Below are 11,747 nucleotides of genomic sequence, written 5' to 3' on the forward strand. Positions count from 1 at the left end.
CATACTAAGGAGACATTGAAAACAGCTCCTCTATCTTGTAACAGTACACGTTTTATATAAAAGTTTCAGTAAATTACTATATAAGAGATTGTGTGCATGCGACATCAAATATTTTACGCGTTAGACACGTATACAACCTCGAAAAAGTTCGCTGTTTCGCAAAAGAGGTCTTGTTGTTACTGTCTCCCGGTTTTCGGCAGATTTCCCAGTCTATATGGACGGCCCCTTATTAGTAAACCATGTCTAATATATATAACCCTTCTCTACGCACAATTTAATGAAGAAAACATACGAATTTAAAATGTGTTTGAAAAAAGTGTGCGTAAAATCGAGGTAAAATGTACGTTAAATCGAAGTACGTAAAATCGAGGGTGCGTATAATCACAGAACAGATATGCAACTTCGAACAAATCTCTGCAGCAAATCGGTGCCCAAGCTCTCGCATTAATTTTTTGCTGTTCTATCCTACATTGATTTTACAGTGCATCGTTCGAACAGTTCGCTCCAATATGCACCATGCACCAAAAAACTATTTTTTTTTTGCTTTAATGACCAGGCAAAAAGGTAATCTTGAATAGTTGAATTTATCAAAATCAAGTTAAGACAGGATCGCATTCAAGAGATCTTTATAGTGGAAATTCAGTAACAATTCACATTGAACGTCAATGAAACAAATTAAACTAAAAATCTTTCAACCACTCAAACATTCTCTAACAAATTTTCTTGGATCGTGCACCTCACGAATGTTAAAACTATTTTAACCTGTTAGTTGATTTACTTGAATATTTTCGTTGGACTTAGAAACCGAAATTCTCGATCAACGACAACATTTTTTTTGTACCGTTTTTTATACCTAACATTGCTAGAAATGCATATCAGACGCGCTGTTCCAGCACTGCTTACGACATTAGGTACAATGTAAAAAAAGGATTGTCGTCAGTCAAGGTATTCAGTTTTCAACTTGGGCAACAATGAAATTCATTAAAATATATCTACATAAAAACCGTTGCACGTATGCGGATGGTACTGTACGTTTATCATGAAAAGGCACCCTCGCTATACCAGTACCGGGGAGAACAAAGGATCTCTCGATGAAAAAGCGGCGAGAGCTCATACAGTCCTTTTGTTGAATGAATGGAATATAAGCGTAATGAAATTTCGAGTGTAAAATGCGTTCTCTTCACCGCTAGATGGCGATACTTAAAATAAAGAGATTTTGTCTCGTTTTTGGTTCTTCAGTTGAACAGATGTGGTATAATCGAGGGTGTGTATAATCGAGGTATAACTGTAGTAGGGGGATGGTATCCAAGACACGACCGCATGGTAGACGTGGGACTACCAACAATTGATCAAGAAACTTCATTTATATGATTATGTCATATCGTACGCGGCCTTACCATGTTGCATTTAAGCGACAAATGAATCAAATTTGCAATTGCATTTATCGGCCTTTTTCAAGGTTATTACATGTATTCGAAAGAGCATGATCAAGGATTTTTGTTAAACTGAAACTGTGGTTAGAAACCACTGCAAATGCGCAGCAGCGTGATGTTCACCACATTTCGATGATAATGAGCATAACCAGCGGTATATCCGAAACTATTCCGATTTCAACCAGGCAAGTTCGGCATGTTCTGCTATCAATGCAGAATCAGTTTTAAAAAATTCACAACACTCCTTTAGAACAGGAAGTAATGTCCTAAAAAACAGACGGTTATAGTTTGACATCATAGCATAACATCGGACTTCATACTTATGTCTGCCACCAGTTAATGTAAGTACGAACAGAATTCTCCCCAGCCGCGTATCGGAAATATGCAACACGCAACATTTGCACTCTTGGTATCTGCATCCGTCTGACACGAGAATTATTTGTCTTTCTCCACAGCCGCAACACGACACCATACGTGACATTGTTGCGTTTGGGAGAACTCCATCGGTCCGGCTTCGCTGATAGCCAATATATCTAAATCAAAAACATCATATTAAGAAGACTGGGAACTCTGCCTGAAATTGAGCGGCAGTTTTGATAGCGCAGTCTTTTGAGTAACAGTGGAACTGAAACATGCTAGTGTGTGTGCTGCCGATACGAATGCAAGCCGAACGCACAGGCTGGACCACCACATACGCACACTGTCTTCGCAGCGATGTAATTTATTCATTTTTTTATTTATTTTATTTTAGTCAACAAATAATATGTCTATCCCAGTGACCTCACTAATAATAAAAACTAAAGTGAACACAAAATGCGCTTAAAACTACGTTTTTTCGCTTCGCGAGCAGGCTTCGAAATGGTCACGGTAGAACCACTTTTCACTGCGATAATCGTCTTCTTCTTCCTCTGACGCTACCAAGGCTCGCTGTCTGAATACATTCTTAAACAAACATGTCAAATGAGTCTCGCCATCACGACGTTATTTTTCTCAAACGTATTCTGACATTTTTTTCTAGAAATGAGAATTACGCACGTTGAGTGCGTGTATTCTGGAAATTATTTATACCATTGATCTTGTAATTATGTTTCTCAACATAAGTAAACGAAGTAGACAGAAAAAGGCCGAAATGACATCGCTAAAAGATTGACAGTGTGCATCTCTTCGATACGCGAGTGTCGTTTGACTATTCTTTTCTTTCTGTGAGCTGAGCGGCGATGGTTTGGTTATTTTACATTTACGAGCGAAAGCCGACTGTGACGCACGCTAACGAAGCGAGATCAAATGAAAATGGTGACCGTTTACAAGCCTGTTCGCGAGACACATTAATGTTAAAAACATGGTAACAGCTATTAAACACACGAGACATATTACTTATTGGTTCATGACGGCCATAGTCAGTCCTTGCCCGAGAGATTCTCAGGAACGGGTGCGATCGGAAGTTGCGGCGGCGTACGTTGATGTTCAAAGAGCTAAATAGCGAAGAGCAGTCAATATTGCCCTGAGGGAGGTTAGCTATGAAGCACGCTCTAGCCAAGTTGCGTCTATCCTCCAACAGTTCTAACCTAAACACGGCTGCTGGCCATTTTCTAATTGACGAGTTACAAACGATGTGAAGCAGGTTAAGTTAGTCGTTGTCGAACGTTTAGACATATAACCGTGTTGATCTGGTGATATATACTGTTACATATCTCTGAACCAGCATGCGCAGCACTGTCAATTCAAACAGCTTAGAGGTAGCACTCAACGCGGCTATACCGCGATAATTCGAGACGATTCGCTCACAGCGTCTTTCCAGCAAGTATTCCATCTTAGATAACTTTTCGACGCGTGTGTCAATCCTGACGAAATTTTCGCCACTGAGTAGACAATCCTTTCAGATCAACACGCTGTCATTTATTTCTCGGTACGACAACTAGAGGCGCAGCAGTAAACAAAATAAAACGGCCAAATACTAAGTGAAACAAACCTTATACGAATTAAAACAATCGGTATCAGCTCAGGCGAACAAAAAGAGACAATGATTGAAATTTCGGTATTCGGAACGTCAAAACTTTACTTAACCTGGCTCGTATGCTTTCAAGTCACAGCCATCCGGAAAGTGCGATGGTCAAAGATGGGTGAACGAGATGTCGGTTTCGTTATACAAAGGAAGCAGATCAAGCGTGTCATTAGGCAGTGGTCCATCAGTGACCGGCTATGCTCGTTGAGAATCAAGGGCAGACTCTTCCATTATGGTCTGAATAATGTATACGCACTGATAAACGACAAACCCAATGACGTGAGTTTTATGAGCTGCACACGGAGAGTGTCCGAAGCATCGAAAATTATCAGCGAGAACGCAAATGCACATTCCAATCAGTTCTTCTGTTCCATTTTCGGTAGACACAACTTCCATGCTGCCAGTGATGAAATAGCCTGAGGTTGGTGAACTTCGGTGCAGACAGAGGTATGGTAAACTGTAACATATACTTGGTAGTTCATAATCGGAAAGTTGATGAGCGGATTGGCGAACCGGTATGAGACCTGAACGAACAATCGAGGCACATCCGTGATATGATCAGCACTACAGTGTAAGAGGTGTTGGGTACAAGCGCAGGAACCACACGCAACACTGGGTTTAATACGGATTGTCATGAAGTGACAGACGAGAAAAATCGAGTCCGTGCTCACACGATTATATGACATACCACATGAGCAAGAGTTATCGATAGGCTAGAGCGGCCGAAGAGAGACTCCACCAAAGCAAAAAACGTGAACCTCGAACTTACGACGACCAGGACAGCATCGTACCTCGAGACCAGCTGAAACGTTGCAAACCTCTGCGTTGAAGAAGTTCTCAGCGAGTGGTGCCCTTATACTTCGCGAACACTACCGACAGCTAAACCACGAATATAAGAGACTTCGCCGACGGTGCTACTCTAACTACAGACTGCGTATGGAAGGCAAACTGCGAGCTGATCCAAAGAAATTTTGGAATTTTGTCAATGAACAACGGAAGGAATCAGGCTTATCATCCACGATGGAATTCCCCGGTGAGAAAGCTGATAATGTTGCCTCTATTTGCAGAATGTTCGCAATTAAATTTTCTAGCGTATTCAGCAACGATACACCAACGGATATGGAAATTTTTGACGCTGCTAATAACGTTCCTCTCCCTGGCCGCTCCATCATCTCGGTCAACATTGACGACAATGCTATCCTTGTTGCTGCTAGTAAATTAAAACATACGTACTCCCCAGGCCCGGATGGTATTCCAGCAATGCTACTTGAAAAATGCATTACTGGCTTGATTACACCGCTTACCCACTTGTTTCCCTTGTCACTCGCTACTGGTGAATTTCCCACAACTTGGAAACAGGCCTTTTTGATTCCAATTCACAAAAAAGGCGATCGCTCGAAAATAAACAATTATAGAGGGATTTCGGCTTTGTGTGCAGTTTCGAAGCTATTCGAGCTAGTCGTTCTCCAGCCAGTTTTTTCTCATTGCCAATGCACTATTGTGGACGATCAACATGGATGGAACATGGAGACGTTACCAACCACACTAGGCCCCTGCTCTATGATGACTTGAAACTGTTCAATGAAATCAAAAACGTCGAAGACACCACTCATCTTCAACAACAGCTCAACTTATTTGCACGCTGGTGTAAATTGAATTGCATGATACTAAACCCCGAGAAATGCTCTGTGATAACGTTTACCAGAAAGCATCGCCCACTTCATTTCGATTACACGTTGGATGGGTCTCCAATACAGAGAGTGGAATGCGTCAAGGAACTTGGAGTTCTCCTTGATTCCAAACTCACCTTCAAGCAACACATATCGTTCATTGTTGCTAAAGCCTCTAGGCAGTTGGGAGTGATTTGTCGCTTGACGCGGGACTTTAGAAATATACAATGTTAAACGACGCTCTACTGCTCGCTTGTTCGGTCTTCGCTAGAATTTTGCTCTACTGTCTGGATTCCTCACTACAACAACGCAGTTCATCGCATCGAAAGCATCCAGCGTCGGTTTGTGCGTTACGCACTTAGAATGCTCCCCTGGCGACAGCCCATGCGCAATATCCGATATGAGGACTGCTGCCAGCTCCTCCAATTTGATACTCCCCAGCTTCGCCGAGAAACAGCACGCGCCATGGTAGTGTCAGACATTTTGACATCCCGGATGGATTGCTCAGCCATTCTGCGCTTGATCAACCTAAACGCGCCATCTAGAAACTTGCGGAGGTCATCTACGCTGCAACTTCCTTTCCGCCGCACTAACTTCAGTGCTAACGGTGCCATCATTGGTATGCAGCGAGCTTTCAACCGAGTTTCATCTGCCTTTGATTTTCATCTATCGCATCGAGTTTGACGTTCCAAATTTATTTCTCTGTTTCGTAGTATTTTATATTAATTAACATTAGGACTAGTTATTTATGTCTGTTGGTAGTTGCAATAAATAAATAAATAAATAAAGCTGGGAGGGGCTAACGCGGTTATCATGACGTTGATCAAATATAGCAAGTTACAGTGGGCTGACTACGTGGTACAAATGTCGAAGATGTGACTAAAGAAGATACTATTTAGCAGTAACCCAGACAGTCACTCCGCGATCGGCGACTCCGTGGTAGAGGATCAACGTTGCCAGTATGCCAGATAAATCTAGATTTTGCCAGATCACTGGTTGCGCGCCAGACAAACAGATAATTCTCAGAATCTGCCAGTTATTTAAAAATGAGCCAGAGATTTGCCAGATTTCATCCGCGTAGTCTCGCAAAAACGTCATTACTGCGAGATGGGCCGTGGCTGGCCTTTACCTACCTACACCTGGCGAGAGCAAAAAAAAGGTCATCACTTTCAATTTTGCCAGGAATATTATCCAAAAATGAGTGTCAGATTTGTGCCGGACTTTTTATATTCGTTTTGCCAGTTTTTTTTAAAACTTAGTGGCAACGCTGATGAGGATGCCTAATCGGTGAGTGTTTGAGGCAATTGAAGGTGACAAGCCCAAGATCGAGTAATGTGGAAACGTATATTTTGGTTTCAAAAGAGGGACTTTAAGGACCACACGCTATAAAAGTAAAGTAAAGTAAGTATGAACCTTGTCACAATTGCAAAACTACGGATTGTCATGAAGTGACAGACGAGAAAAATCGAGTCCGTGCTCACACGATTATATGGCATACCACATGAGCAAAAGTTATCGATAGGCTAGAGCGGCGGAAGAGAATTACTTCACCAAAGCAAAAAACGTGAACCTCGAACTTACGACGACCAGGGCAGAATCGTACCTCGAGACCAGCTGGGAGGGGCTAACGCGGTTATCATAACAGCATAAGCGCAACTAAGGAAAATTTCTAGGGGGCGCTAGTTTTCATGTTTGTAATTTAAAAAAAAACGGAGAAAGGAGTTTTAATATGCTTATTTAATAACGCTTAAAATAGTGTCGTAACAGCAGAAAAAATCACTTCGGGATAGAATCTCCGAAGATGAACTGGATATCTTGAACACAGCGTCAACGCCAACCTCTTTCAGCAACACTGATTTGACATTTAGGAGAGTCAGGTTTGGTAAATGGCTGGGCAGTGCTTTTTAACAGCACACCCGTACTAGCTGGAATAAAATAGACCCCAGTGTGGTTCAAGGCATAATGCCCTATTCTTACCTCCACGTTTTACCGACTGTGATACAAGCAACCAAGGGAAAACCGGTGAACCGGTGGGAACTTGGTCGTATGCTGACAGGAAAGGGGTAGTTGTTCTCCTTAGAGAGCAGCTTGTCTGAACCCCACAGGCTAGGGGCGGCTCAAACAACGACTGATCCGGACCGAACGGCTGCACTATGAAATGCGGTGTCTCGCCAGCTACACCTATGGCGGCAGCCCTGTCGCGAGACAAGGCATCGCAGCCCTAGTAAGGCAGCATAAACATACTACGAAGAATCAAGAGTTCAAAACGACAGGGCATCGCACGCATCGCAGCCCTAGTAAGGCAGCATAAACATACTACGAAGAATCAAGAGTTCAAAACGAACCGGAACAATGGGCAATGACCCAGCCGACGAAATAAGGACGACGATTAGAAGCTCGGTACATGTAACAGTAGATCGCTCAACGCCCCGGATGTCGACTGGATTCCGCTGGATCAGCTAGAATCCCGCCACTTCGACATCGTTGCGCTCCAGGCGCTTTGCCTGAAAGGAGAGAAGGTACGGTGGATTTGTGACCGCAAGGCACAGTACCACCAAAGCGGTGGCACAACCAATGAGCTTGGTAGCGGTTTTATAGTGCTGTGCAGAATGCAGAGTCGTGTGATGAAGTGGCAGGCAATCAGCGACAGGTTGTGTTAGTTGAGAATAAAAGGCTGGTTCTACAACTACACTATTCCAAATGTGCACTGCCCTCACGAAGGAAGACCTGATGCAGAAAAAGAAACGTTCTACGCACAGCTGGAGAAACTTTACGATAGCTGCTCGCGTAGAGACATCAAGATCATCATTGGGGACATGAACGGAAGGAAAGACTTATATAAGCCGGTGATCGGCCCGCACAGCCTGTACACCGTGACGAACGATAACGGCCAGCTATGCACCAAATTCCCAGCTTCCCACGGGCTGGCAGTCCAAAGTCCCTCTCTCCTCGATCCACGTACAGCAAAACAATTGACCACGTTCTCATCGACGGCCCGTTCTTCACAGACATTACATACGTACGCACCAATCACAGTGCTGATCGGACATGACTACTTCAATACAAAAAACTACAAAACCTTGATATAACCGGTAGTCCTTTACGGAAGTCCTCTTGGTGTTTTCGAACGGAAGGTGCTGTGGACTATCTACGGTGGAGTACAAACGGACGACGGATAACGGCGACAGCGCATGAACCATTAGCTACAAGCGCTGCTTGGAGAGAACCCCATTGCGCACCTGGCGAAAGACAATCGGTTGCGGTGGGCCGGTCACGTCGTAAGGATGCCAGACTACAACCCTGTGAAATCACTTCTCTTCAGCAAACCCTACCGGCACCAGAAAGTAAGGGGCGCAGGAACTGGTGAAACACAGCCCAAAACCGAGTAAAATGGCGACAACTTCTTGATACAGCACGAGTTACTACAGCTCTTGTCTGACTGGTAAGATGAGTAAGAGAGCTAGGCTTGAGAAACGATCCTGGGTGCAGAACTAGTTCTTAGCCAATGAATGCCGACATCTCAATTTGTGTTGATGGTGCTTATTACGGGAGTCACTCCACGGTGAAATATATTTCACTCTCACGCTCACTTTATTCTTTTAGACCTCTTCCCGATTCCACCTCAAGTGAGGTGACAAAAATCACCTCCGTGGAGTGAGATTGACAGTGGAGTGAAATTGAGAATAGGACAAGTGAATTGAGATTGTTTCCCAGCTCAAAAATCTCTAAGTCCCAGAAAGTTGTTTCTTCCGTTTTTTTAGATAATACCAGATCTTGACGTGATCTGCATTTCTTAAACATTCGGCATCAAAAAAAATGTTTTGCCTTTCTCCTAGAAAGGTATAGCAATCACTGGGAAAACCAATGGTATAAAAGTGGTCCCAATGGCCGAATGTCGTATACCACTCGACCTCTTTCGACGAACTGAGCATTTTCTGTATGTATGTATGTATGTATGTATGTATGTGTGTGTATGTGTGTGTGTGTGTGTGTGTGTGTGTGTGTGTGTGTGTGTGTGTGTGTGTGTGTGTGCAACTTTTTTTTCTCACTCACTTTTCTTAGAGATGGCTGGACCGATTTTCATAAAATTAATTGCAAATGGAAGGTCTAGTTGCGCCATAGGTTGCTATTGAATTTCATTGTAATCGGATTTTTGTATCAAAATGTAAAAATCACGAAACATCAATATCTCAGAAACCACACAACCGATTTCAATAAAACTGGTTTCAAATGATCGGGCTGTCTTCAGAACCCTTAACTTTTAAATTTCGTTATGATTGAACATATGGTTCAAAAGTTAAGTAAAGAAAAGTTATCCTGAGGTTGTTAAAAATAAAAATGTGAAATCATTTAATGAAAGTAAACATATTGACTTTCGCCTAACGATCACTGGCTAATTAAAAGGTAGAAAAGTGATCCAAATGGCCGAATGTCACATACTACTTGACTCAGTTCGACGAATCGAGCATTTTCTGCATGTATGCATGTATAGGTGTATATGTTTGTGTGTGGGTGTGTACGTGTGTATGTGCACCTTTTATTCGCACTCACTTTTCTCAGAAATGGTCTGACCGATTCTTTCTACCTTGGTGTCAAATGAAGGGTCCGTTAAGGTACTATTGAATTTCATTGTAATTAAACTTTTAGTTTTGGCGCTGCGTCAGAATGTGAAAATCGCTCTTATATCTCAGAAGCTATGAACATAGTTGAATTCAAATTAATGGGCTTTTAAACCCTTAAACAATGAATTAAATAATGTTTAAACATGTGGTTTGAAAGTTATAGAAAGATACGTAACCCGCAGACTGTTTAAAACTATAGCTACGATCAAAATATGTTCGACGAGCTGAGCATTTTCTGCATGTGTGTGTAACGCTCTCTAAATCTCACTCGATTTTCCCAGAGATGGCTTGACCGACTTCAATGAAATTAATTGCAAATGAAAGGTCTAGTTGCCCTATAAGAACCTATTGAATTTTATTGTAATCTGATTCCTAGTTTAAAGGTTATGTATCAAAATGTAAAAATCACGAAACATCAATATCTCAGAAACTACACAACCGATTTGAACAAAATTGGTTTCAAATGAACGGGCTACCTAAAAAACCCTTAACTTTTGAATTTTATGAAAATTAAACATGTGGTTCAGAAGTTATGAAAAGAAACGTGTTCTGGATACTTTTTAATCTCACTCATGTTTCTCAGAGATGGCTGGACCGATTTTCATAAAATCAGTGTCATATGGAAGGTCTTGTTGCCCCGTAAGACCCTAATGATTTTTTTTTTGCAAACGTATTATTACTTTACCTGTTGTGTTTAAAAATGTGAAACCCGGCTATGAAAAGAAACATATTCCGAAGACTACTTGGACTCATTCACTTTTCTCAGAGATGGTTGACCCGATTTCCATAGAATTAGTATCAAATGAAAGGTCTAGCTGCCTCATAACACTCTATTGAATTTCACTGTAATCATAATGTAACTTCGTCTGTAATGTATCGAAATGTGAAAATCACGAAACTCTATTATCTTAGAAACTACACAAGCGATTTGAACAATACTGATATCAGATGAACGGGCTAGTTAAGGGTTAACTGATGAATTATGATTGAACACGTGGTTTCAAAGTTTGGCTGCCCTACACGTTCCCTTGTCATTTGATTGTAATCGAACTTAAGCAACCGTTATGTTTTGATTTGTAAAACAACGAAAGTCTATTATCTCAAGTATTACACGACTTTTTTGAACATAACTAGTGTCCTACAAATGAGTCATCTCTCAAACTTACAAATAACAAACTTCATAACAATTTGATATGTGGTTCAAAAGTTTTGGGAAGAAAAGAAATTCAAAGACTATTCAACACTATACCTGCTTTGATCAATATAAATGGCCTCAACATGATTTAAATGTGGTATCGTATTATCTGAACGTTCCCGATATCGCTCGTGATTAAATTGTTCGAAATTAAGCGTCATTTCTTTTATTTCGCTATTTCTTAAACACTAACATTACGTCAAATTTCATATTTTATACTTTAATTACAACATCAATATTTTAGAAACCAAAGAATGAATATACCCCTTGATTGGATTAAAGCATTCATGTAAATCTATTTTTACAAATAATAAGTTTGAATGAGAAAGGCTGAGTCTGACCGCTAGGTGGATTAATTTAGGTTTTTTTTGGTATCGAAAATTTCCTGAACTAGTTTGCATATTTTTCATCGGGCAAAAAAATGAAAATTTGACCGCTTTAAGGCACGGATCAAACTCTGATCCGCTTCGTTACTGAAAAATAAATCCAATATTTACCATTAGATCACAAATCAATCAACTTTAAGACTTATGGCAGCTTCGTGGAATCATTTCACCGTTCAAAATGGTCGTGAAATAATTCCACGCGAAACGACGCTTTTTCCGTTCTCACTTCGCTGAAATGACACTCATAATAACCCAGATTCCACGGCAGATGTCACTTCGCGACGTTTTTCTCACTTACGTGAGACCCGTAATAGGATTTTGCTCACTTCACTCTGATTTCACCGTGAAGTGACTCCCGTAATAAGCACCGATTTTGATGCTCTGATAAGTAGTATGGAATGTATTTATATTGAATACAATCATTCTCTGGAAAATTCTA

This window comes from Wyeomyia smithii, chromosome 1 (assembly GCF_029784165.1).
Source record: "Wyeomyia smithii strain HCP4-BCI-WySm-NY-G18 chromosome 1, ASM2978416v1, whole genome shotgun sequence".
Classification (NCBI taxonomy): Eukaryota; Metazoa; Arthropoda; class Insecta; order Diptera; family Culicidae; genus Wyeomyia; species Wyeomyia smithii.